This window comes from Choloepus didactylus, chromosome 7 (genome assembly GCF_015220235.1).
Source record: "Choloepus didactylus isolate mChoDid1 chromosome 7, mChoDid1.pri, whole genome shotgun sequence".
Classification (NCBI taxonomy): domain Eukaryota; kingdom Metazoa; phylum Chordata; class Mammalia; order Pilosa; family Megalonychidae; genus Choloepus; species Choloepus didactylus.
In genome coordinates, this window is record NC_051313.1 from 128,737,170 (window position 1) to 128,747,708 (window position 10,539).

Consider the following 10,539-nt stretch of genomic DNA (forward strand, 5'->3'; position numbering starts at 1 on the left):
TCTAGGTTGTTCATGTGCTTCCAGGAAATTTTCCATTTCCTCTACATTATCCAGTTTGTCAGCATACAGTTGTTCATAGTATCCTCTTCTAATTTTTTAAATTTGTTCGGGATCCACAGTAATGTCACCTTTCTCATTCATTATTTTGTTTATCTGGGTCTTCTCTCTTTTTGATTTTGTCAGTCTAGCTAGGGGCTTGTCAATCTTGTTGACCTCAAAGAACCAACTCTTGGTGTTATTTATTCTCTCTATTGTTTTTTTGTTCCCTATGTCATTTATTTCTGCTTTAATCCTTGTTATTTCTTTTCTTCTACTTGGTTTAGGATTAGTTTGCTGTTCGTTTTCTAGCTTCTTCAGTTGCTCCATTAGTTCTGTGATTTTAACTCTTTCTTCCTTTTTGATGTATGGGTTTAGTGCTATAAAATTCCCCCTCAGTACCACTTTTGCTGCATCCCATAGGTTTTTATGTGTTGTGTTCTCATTTTCATTTGTTTCTATATATTTAGCAATTTCTCTTGCTATTTCTTCTTTAAACCACTGATTGTTTAGGAGTGTTTTGTTTAACCTCCAGATATTTGTGAATTTTCTAAGTCTCTGATGGTTATTGACTTCTAATTGTATTCTATTGTGGTCAGAGAATGTGTTTTGAATAATTTTAATTTTTTAAAATTTATTGAGGCTTGTTTTATGCATATGGTCTATTCTGGAGAAAGTTCCATGAGCACTAGAGAAGAATGTGTATCCTGGTGATTTGGGATGTAATGTTCCATACATGTCTGTTAAATCCAGTTCATTTATCAGATTGTTTAGGTTTTCAGTTTCCTTATTGGTCTTCTGTCTGGTTGATCTATCTATAGGAGAGAGTGATGTGTTGAAGTCTCCCACAATTATTGTGGAAACATCAATTGCTTCCTTTAGTTTTGCCAGTGTTTCTCTCATGTATTTTGTGGCACCTTGATTGGGTGCATAAACATTTATGCTTGTTATTTCTTCTTGTTGAATTGCCTCTTTTATTGTTATGTAGTGGCCTTCTTTGTCTCTCATAACATCCTTGCATTTAAAGTCTATTTTATCTGAGATTAATATTGTTACTCCTGCTTTCTTTTGCCTATAGCTTGCATGAAATATTTTTTCCATCCTTTCACTTTCAATGTATTTGTGTCTTTGTGTCTAAATGAGTCTCTTGTATGCAGCATATTGATGGTTCATTTTTTTTTTTTTGATCCATTCTGCCAGTCTATATCTTTTTATTGGGGAGTTTAATACATTTATATTCCGTGTTATTACTGTGAAGGCATTTCTTGAATCAGCCATCCTATCCTTTAGTTTATGTTTGTCAGGTATATTTTTTCCCTCTTTCTCTTATTGTCCTTTAATGAACCAGTATTGAATCTCTGTAGTACTGAACCTTTCTCCGTAGTTTTCTCTCCTTTCTTTGTTTCTCTGTCAGTAGGGCTCCCTTTAGTATCTCAAGTAGGGCAGGTCTTTTATTAGCAAAATCTCTCAGGATTTGTTTGTCTGTGAAAAATTTAAGCTCTCCTTCAGATTTGAAGGAGAGCTTTGCTGGATAAAGAATTCTTGGTTGGAAATTTTTCTCTCAGAATTTTTATATGTCATGCCACTGCCTTCTCGCCTCCATGGTGGCTGCTGAGTAGTCAGTACTTAGTCTAATGTTTCCTTTGCATGTGGTGAATTGCTTTTCTCTTGCTGCTTTCAGAACTTGCTCCTTCTCTTCAGTATTTGACAGTCTGATCAGAATATGTCTTGGAGTGGGTTTCTTTGGATTTATTCTATTTGGAGTTCACTGGGCATTTATGCTTTTTGTTTTTATGTTGTGTAGAAGGTTTGGGTTTTCCACAACAATTTCTTTGAATACTCTTTCTAGACCTTTATCTTTCTCTTCCCCTTCTGGGACACCAATGAGTCTTATATTTGGCGGTTTCATATTATCTATCATATCCCTGAGGTCCATTTCTATTTTTTTTATTTTTCCTCATTCTTTCTTTTGTTCTTTATTTTCCGTTTTGTCATCCTCCAGGTCTCTGATTTGTTGTTCAGCTTCTTCTAGTCTTGTACTATGAGTATCCAGAATCTTTTTAATTTGGTCAGCCTTTTCTTTTATTTCCATAAGTTCATCTATTTTTTTCTTTTTTCTTGCAATTTCTTCTTTATGCTCTTCTAGAGTCTTCTTCATGTCCTTTATATCTTGTGCCATGCTCTTGTTGTTTGTCTTTAGCTCTTTGATTAAGTACTGAGTCTCCTCTGATCTTTTGATTTGGGTCTTTGGGTTTGGGTTATCCATATCATCTGGTTTTTTCATATGCTTTAAAATTTTCTGTTATTTTTGCCCTCTTGGCATTTGCTTAACTTGGTAGGGTTCTTTTAGGATATGTAGACTAATTCAAAAACTTATCTCTAATTTGTTGTATCTACAGCTTGATGGCGCACACTGTCTCTAATTAATCAGCAGTTGGCATCCACGAGCCACCTTGTCCCTTCGAGCCATTTCTCCCCAACTTTGTCTTTGTGGAGTGTGGGGGTCTGATTCTTGCGGGGCACCAAATTTGTGTGTGTTGTTGGTGCTGCCTACCCTGAATGTGTGGCATGTGTCTGAGCGGTTAGGGAGGGATGGCGGCTTTAATAGTCAGACCTCCCAGGTGTTCCTGGAGATTTAACGCTGTTGCAAGAGTCTAAACCTTCATTTCAGTCTCGCCACAGATTGTTTCTGCCACTGACCCACAAGTCCTTTGTATTGGCATATGGTCCCTGGGATTTCTGAGTGGGTCCCTCTTCCAAGCTGTGCCCTCCTAGGGCCTCTGCTGATGAAAGGCTGTGCTATGTCACATGTGTGTGCCATCCCCCAAGGGAAGTTCTGGGCCGCCACCGGGCCATGTAGGGGTGTTCCCAGCCTGCTAAAAGGATGGCTGTATGGGGCATGTTAATTTCCCCCTTTTCACAAAGCTCCACCTTCCTAGCTCTGGGACAATTAGCTGTGGGTGCGTGAGAGGCTGTTGTCCCTGCCTGATATTGTGCTGTGTGCACGTGTTGCTGGAAACACTTCCCATCACACTGGGTTTTTGGCGCGGCTCTGGGCTGTGGCGCTGGCGCTGGGCAGAAGCCTTCTCAGCCCGCCAGGAAGATAGCTCTAAGGGGTGTGGTTTTTTCCCTTTTTGGCTCATCTCTGCCTTCCTCGCTCCGAGACAATTAGCAGCAGGTGCGCAAAAGGCTGTCTTCCACGGCAGATATTGAGGCGTACCCTCAGCTGGTTCCTGCCACGCTTCACCGTGCAGTTCTCACTGCCATATGTGCAGCCACTTTTGGGTTTTTTAAAAAAGAACTAGTCTGACTCCGAAGCCAACCCACAGTTTCCCCACACCGCATTGTGGCTGCTGGATATTCAGTGGGCTTACTCACTTGTTTCAGAATGCAGACTCCCGGTTTCACCAAGTTCACGGTCCCTGTGGATTTAGCAGACCTTGTCCAGCTTCTGCATTGCTGGAACTTGTGTCTGGGTCACTTTCCAGCTTTTATCTAGTATTTTTCATGGAGGTGTTTTTTTGCCCTGTGTCTCCTAACCACCATCTTCCAGAAGTCTCTTCCTTTTTCTTATATTTATGGCACCAAGATATTCCCTTTCTCTTGATCTCAGCTATATATTAATAAAAATGTTTTCTTGGTTACATAGACAAATGCCCCATTCTTAGCAATAGAAGTTATCAATCATACTATACTGTATTGTTAAAGCAAAGTCCCTATGAGGAGGCAACATTGGCAATCCTTCCTCCATTTGTTTTCAGTCTCCCATCATGAGATGCCTCTGGTTTCTTCTAGCCCCTATTTCTATGATTCACCAGTGCTCCTAAGAACAGTGATGTTTGTGAGACTCTTCAGAATGTCATAATACCATTAGATATCCACCTACTTGTTTGCTGTCTTAGTTTCCTATTGCTGTGTAACAAATTATCACAAACTGTGCCAGTTTGAGTGTATTGTGTCCCCCAAATGCCATTATCTTTGTGGTCTTGTGTGGGGCAGAAATTTTGGTGCTGGTTAGATTTGCTTGGAATGTGCCCCACCCAGCTGTGGGTGATAATTTTGATGAGATGTTCCCATGGAGGCGTGGCCCTGCCCATTCAGGGTGGGCCTTGATCAGTGGAGATATATAAATGAGCTGACTCAAAGAGAGGGAAGTGAGTGCAGCTGTGAGCGGCGTTTTGAGGAGGAGCAATCTTGCTGGAGAGGAATGTCCTGGGAGAAAGCCGTTTTGAGGCCGGAGCTTTGGAGCAGACACCAGCTGCCTTCCTAGCTAGCAGATGTTTTCCGGATGCCATTGGCCATCCTCCAGTGAAGGTACCCGATTGTTGAGGTGTTACCTTGGACATTTTGTGGCCTTAAGACTGTAACTGTGTAGCGAAATAAACCCCTGTTTTATAAAAGCCTATCCATCTCTGGTGTTTTGCATTCTGCAGCATTAGCAAACTAGAACACAGACTCAGTGGCTTAAAACAATACCCATTGTTCTGGTTTGCTAATGCCACCATTATGCAATATACCAGAAATGGATTGGCTTTTATAAAAGGGGTTTACTGGATTCCAAGTTACAGTCTTAAGGCCATAAAGTATCTGAGGTAAGGCATCGACAGTTGGGTGGGTACCTTCACTGGAGAATGACCATTGGCATCTTGAAAACCTCTGTTAGCTCAGAAGGCACGTGGCTGACATCCGCTTGCTCCCAGGTTGCATTTCAAAATAGCGTTCTCCAAAATGTTGCTCTTGGGGAGTTTTGTCCTCTCTTAGCTGCAGCTCCTCTTCAAAATGTCACTCTCAGTTGCTCCACATCTAGGCCTGTGTGGCTGTTTTTAAAGTACTCCAGTGATTCAAATAAGATCCACCCTGAATGGATAGGGCAACACTCCATGGAAATAATCCAATGAAAGCTCTCACCCACAGTTGATTGAGTCACATCTCCATGGAAACACTGAACCAACAGATTCCAACCTAATCAACACTAGTACATCTGTCCCCATAAGATTGCATCAAAGAACATGGCGTTTTGGGGGAACATAATACATCCAAACCAGCACACCCATTATTAGCTCACAGTTGTGTAGGTCAGAGTCCGAATGGGCTCCAATGGATTCTCTGCTCCAGATCTTACTAGGCTAAAGTCAGGTTGTCAGCTAAGCATGTTCTCATTTGGTAGATCTGGGGAAGAATCCACATCCAGACTCATTCAGGTTTTTGGCAGAACTTAGTTCCTTGCAGTTGTAGGACTGAGGTCCCCATTTCTTGCTTGGTCTTGGCTGGGGTTTGCTCTCAGCTCTAGAGGCCACACAGGTTTTTACCACTCGGCCCCCTCCATCATCAAAGCCAGCAGTGGACTATTTCTCTTATGTGAGTATCTTCTCTCTGACTTCCCCTTCTGCCACCAGGCAACTCTTTGCTTTAGAAGAGCTTATATAATTAGACAAGGCCTACGAGGATAATCTCCCTGTTTTAAGGCCAGCTGTAACCTTAACTACGTCTACAAAATCCCTTTTGTTTTGTAACTAACATAATCTTGGGAGTGACACCAGGGGATGAACTTCACAGGGCCATTTTAGAATTCTGCATATCACACCTGCTGATATTTACTTTTTTTTTTTCCTTGACAATTTTCTTAAGTGCACATTGAGCCTCACTAAAACTTTCATTTTAACATCCACTGTGATGCTCTTTCTTTGGTTTTGATAGGTCCAACAATATTATTTGTGCATCCTTTGTCATACTTTATGGGTCAGAACTGTTTCCAGAACTCAAAATACATGATAGAAAGAGTGTACGGCAAATTAAACAAGATGTGTCAGAACCCACTTACCTCTGGGTAGTGTGTGTTAAACTCTTTGGCTGAGAGCCTGTGGAGTATGGCGGGTTAAAGTATGAGAAAGCATTAAAAGTTTGGGCAAAATAGATATTAACAGTGTATCAAAATAGATTATTTAATGCACCTTTTTCCCCTTTTATTTGAAGAAAAATATTCAAAGGCAAATAATCAGCATTGAGCAGGTTAGAATTAAGCAAGCAATGCGAGTACTTTCGATTGTTCACAGTACCATTACATAGTTGTACATTCATCACCTAAATCAATCCCTGACACCTTCATTAGCACACACACAAAAATAACAAGAATAATAATTAGAGTGAAAAAGAGCAATTCAAGTAAAAAAGAACACTGGGTACCTTTGTCTGTTTGTTTCCTTCCCCTATTTTTCTACTCATCCATCCATAAACTAGACAAAGTGGAGTGTGGTCCTTATGGCTTTCCCAATCCCCTTGTCACCCCTTATAAGCTACTTTTTTATACAACTGTCTTCGAGATTCATGGGTTCTGGGTTGTACTTTGATAGTTTCAGGTATCCACCACCAGCTACCCCAATTCTTTAGAACCTAAAAAGGGTTGTCTAAAGTGTGCGTAAGAGTGCCCACCAGAGTGACCTCTCGGCTCCTTTTGGATTCTCTCTGCCACTGAAGCTTATTTCATTTCCTTTCACATCCCCCTTTTGGTCAAGAAGATGTTCTCCATCCCACGATGCCAGGTCTACATTCCTTCCCGGGAGTCATATTCCACGTTGCCAGGGAGATTCACTCCCCTGGGTGTCTGATCCCACGTAGGGGGGAGGGCAGTGATTTCACCTTTCAAGTTGGCTTAGCCAGAGAGAGAGGGCCACATCTGAGCAACAAAGAGGCATTCGGGAGGAGGCTCTTAGGCACAACCATAGGGAGGCCTAGCCTCTCCTTTGCAGCAACTGTCTTCCCAAGGGTAAAACCTATGGTAGAGGGCTCAACCCATCAAACCACCAGTCCCCTATGTCTGTGGTCATGTTAGCAACCATGGAGGTGGGGTAGGTGAATACCCCTGCATTCTCCACAGGCTCCTCAAGGGGGCACTACATATTTTTTTCCTTGTTTTTCTTTTTTTTTTTTAACTTTCCTTTCTTTTTTAAATCAACTGTATGAAAAAAATTAAAAAAAAAAAACATACAATAAAAGAACATTTCAAAGAGACCATAACAAGGGAGTAAGAAAAAGACAACTAACCTAAGATAACTGCTTTACTTCCAACCTGTTCCTACTTTACCCCAAGAAAGTTACCTAATATAGCAACATTTCTGTGAACTTGTTCCTACTATATCCATCAGAAATTAACAGACCATAGTCATTCCTGGGCATCCCCAGAACGCTAAATAGCTTATCTGTTCTTCTTGGATTATTGTTCCCCCTTCCTTAATTGCTCTCTATTGCTAGTTCCCCTACATTCTACATTATAAACCATTTGTTTTACATTTTTCAAAGTTCACATTAGTGGTAGCATATAATATTTCTCTTTCTGTGCCTGGCTTATTTCGCTCAGCATTATGTCTTCAAGGTTCATCTATGTTGTCATATGTTTCACGAGATCGTTCCTTCTTACTGCCGTGTAGTATTCCATCGTGTGTATATACCACATTTTATTTATCCACTCATCTGTTGAAGGACATTTGGGTTGTTTCCATCTCTTGGCAATTGTGAATAATGCTGCTATGAACATTGGCGTGCAGATATCTGTTCGTGTCACTGCTTTCCGATCTTCCGGGTATATACCGAAAAGTGCAATCGCTGGATCTAATGGTAACTATGTATCTAGTTTTCTAAGGAACTGCCAGACTGACTTCCAGAGTGGCTGAACCATTATACAGTCCCACCAACAATGAATAAGAGTTCCAATTTCTCCACATCCCCTCCAGTATTTGTAGTTTCCTGTTTGTTTAATGGCAGCCATTCTAACCGATGTCAGATGGTATCTCATTGTGGTCTTAATTTGCATCTCTCTAATAGCTAGCGAAGCTGAACATTTTTTCATGTGTTTCTTGGCCATTTGTATTTCCTCTTCAGAGAACTGTCTTTTCATATCTTTTGCCCATTTTATACTTGGGCTGTCTGTACTATTGTCATTGAGTTGTAGGATTTCTTTATATATGCAAGATATCAGTCTTTTGTCAGATACATGGTTTCCAAAAATTTTTTCCCATTGAGTTGGCTGCCTCTTTACCTTTTTGAGAAATTCCTTTGAGGTGCAGAAACTTCTAAGCTTGAGGAGTTCCCATTTATCTATTTTTTCTTTTGTTGCTTGTGCTTTGGGTGTAAAGTCTAGGAAGTGGCCACCTAATACAAGGTCTTGAAGATGTTTTCCTACATTATCTTCTAGGAGTTTTATGGTACTTTCTTTTATATTGAGATCTTTGGTCCATTTTGAGTTAATTTTTATGTAGGGTGTGAGGTAGGGGTCCTCTTTCATTCTTTTGCATATGGATATCCAACTCTCCCAGCCCCATTTGTTGAAAAGACCATTATGACTCAGTTCAGTGACTTTGGGAGCCTTATCAAAGATCAGTCGGCCATAGATCTGAGGGTCTATCTCTGAATTCTCAATTTGATTCCATTGATCTATATGTCTATCTTTGTGCCAGTACCATGCTGTTTTGGCAACTGTGGCTTTATAATAAGCTTCAAAGTCAGAAAGTGTAAGTCCTGCCACTTCGTTTTTCTTTTTTAGAGTGTCTTTAGCAATTCGAGGCATCTTCCCTTTCCAAATAAATTTGATAACTAGCTTTTCGAAGTCTGCAAAGTAGGTTGATGGAATTTTGATTGGGATTGCATTGAATCTGTAGATGAGTTTGGGTAGAATTGACATCTTAATGACATTTAGCCTTCCTATCCATGAACATGGAATATTTTTCCATCTTTTAAGATCCCCTTCTATTTCTTTTAGTAGAGTTATGTAGTTTTCTTTGTATAGGTCTTTTACATCTTTGGTTAAGTTTATTCCTAGGTACTTGATTTTTTTAGTTGCTATTGAAAATGGTATCTTTTTCTTGAGTGTCTCTTCAGTTTGTTCATTTCTAGCATATAGAAACATTACTGACTTATGTGCATTAATCTTGTATCCCGCTACTTTGCTAAATTTGTGTATTTGCTCTAGTAGCTGTATTGTCGATTTCTCAGGGTTTTCCAGATATAAGATCATATCAACTACAAAAATGACAGTTTTACTTCTTCTTTTCCAATTTGGATGCCTTTTATTTCTTTGTCTTGCTGGATTGCCCTGGCTAGCACTTCCAGCACAATGTTGAATAACAGTGGTGACAGCGGGCATCCTTGTCTTGTTCCTGATCTTAGAGGGAAGGCTTTCAGTCTCTCACCATTGAGTACTATGCTGGCTGTGGGTTTTTCATATATGCTCTTTATCATATTGAGGAAGTTCCCTTCAATTCCTACCTTTTGAAGTGTTTTTATCAAAAAGGGATGTTGGATTTTGTCAAATGCTTTTTCAGCATCTATTGAGATGATATTTGATTTTTCCCTTTTGAATTTTTAATGTGTTGTAATACATTGATTGATTTTCTTATGTTGAACCATCCTTGCATGCCTGGAATGAACCCCACTTGGTCATGGTGTATGATTTTTTTAATGTGTCTTTGGATTTGATTTGCAAGTATTTTGTTGAGGATTTTTGCATCTATATTCGTTAGGGAGATTGGCCGGTAGTTTTCCTTTTTTGTAGCATCTTTGCCTGGTTTTGGTATTAAATTGATGTTAGCTTCATAAAATGAGTTAGGTAGTGTTCCATTTTCTTCAATGTTTTGAAAGAGTTTGAGTAAGATTGGTGTCAGTTCTTTCTGGAAAGTTTGGTACAATTCCCCTGTGAAGCCATCTGGCCCTGGGCATTTATTTGTGGGAAGATTTTTGATGACTGATTGGATCTCTTTGCTTGTGATGGGTTGATTGACATCTTCTATTTCTTCTCTGGTCAGTCTAGGTTGTTCATATGTTTCCAGGAAATTTTCCATTTCCTCTACATTATCCAGTTTGTTGCCATACAGTTGTTCATAATATCCTCTTATAATTTTTTTAATTTCTTCAGGATCTGCAGTTATGTCACCTTTTTCATTCATTATTTTGTTTATATGGGTCTTCTCTCTTTTTGATTTTGTCAGTCTAGCTAGGGGCTTGTCAATCTTGTTGATCTTCTCAAAGAACCAACTTTTGGTGATATTTATCCTCTCTATTGTTTTTTTGTTCTCTATGTCATTTATTTCTGCTTTAATCCTTGTTATTTCTTTTCTTCTACTTGGTTTAGGATTGGTTTGTGTTCATTTTCTAGCTTCCTCAGTTGATCCATTAGTTCTCTGATTTTGGCTCTTTCTTCCTTTTTAATATATGCGTTTAGTGCTATAAATTTCCCCCTTAGCACTGCTTTTGCTGCATCCCATAGGTTTTGGTATGTTGTGTTCTCATTTTCATTCTTCTCTATATATTTAGCAATTTCTCTTGCTATTTCTTCTTTAACCCACTGATTGTTTAGGAGTGCGTTGTTTAACCTCCAGGTATTTGTGAATTTTCTAAGTCTCTGATGGTTATTGACTTCTAATTGTATTCCATTGTGGTCAGAGAATGTGCTTTGAATAATTCCAATCTTTTTAAATTTATTGAGGCTTGTTTTATGTCCCAGCATATGATCTA